General features: G+C 51.8%; 1 protein-coding gene across 2 annotated transcripts in view; it reads left to right on the top strand.

The window, feature by feature from the left end:
- The window catches only part of JADE3 (jade family PHD finger 3), a 173,009-nt gene that overhangs the window by 159,882 nt on the left and 12,702 nt on the right, over nucleotides 1-425 (top strand). The window lies entirely within an intron of this gene.

The raw sequence follows: 425 nt of genomic DNA, 5'->3' as shown, positions 1-425 counted from the left end.
GCATTCCCCTGACCTTGGGAGGCTCATCCCAGAACTGGTGACCTCAACCCCCCTTTTTTTTTAAATGAGAGGGAACAGCTATTTTTTTGTAATTGTTGTGTTTATTTATTGAGGAGCAGAGAGGGAAGGAGAGAGAGAATCCCAAGCAGACTCCACACCGCCAGCACAGAGTCCAATGCGGGACTTGAACTCACGAACCGCGAGACCATGACCTGAGCTGAAACCCAGAGTCAGATGCTCAACTTACTGAGCCACCCAGGCGCCCCAAGAGGGACTGACCAGCTTTTTAATTCACCCGAGGATATCAGTGTGGCTAGAGGCAGAGACTGTGACCAGTGGTCAGAGCAGGGAGAGGGACCCGGTGCCTTCCCTATTGCCAGCATGCACACATTAGGGTCATATCCATCCCCACCTCCTATCTACAA

Source organism: Crocuta crocuta, unplaced genomic scaffold (genome assembly GCF_008692635.1).
Source record: "Crocuta crocuta isolate KB4526 unplaced genomic scaffold, BGI_CrCroc_1.0 scaffold610, whole genome shotgun sequence".
In the NCBI taxonomy this organism is placed as follows: domain Eukaryota; kingdom Metazoa; phylum Chordata; class Mammalia; order Carnivora; family Hyaenidae; genus Crocuta; species Crocuta crocuta.
The sequence above is the reverse complement of the archived record's forward strand: the minus strand, read 5'-3'. Positions and strand labels throughout refer to the sequence as shown.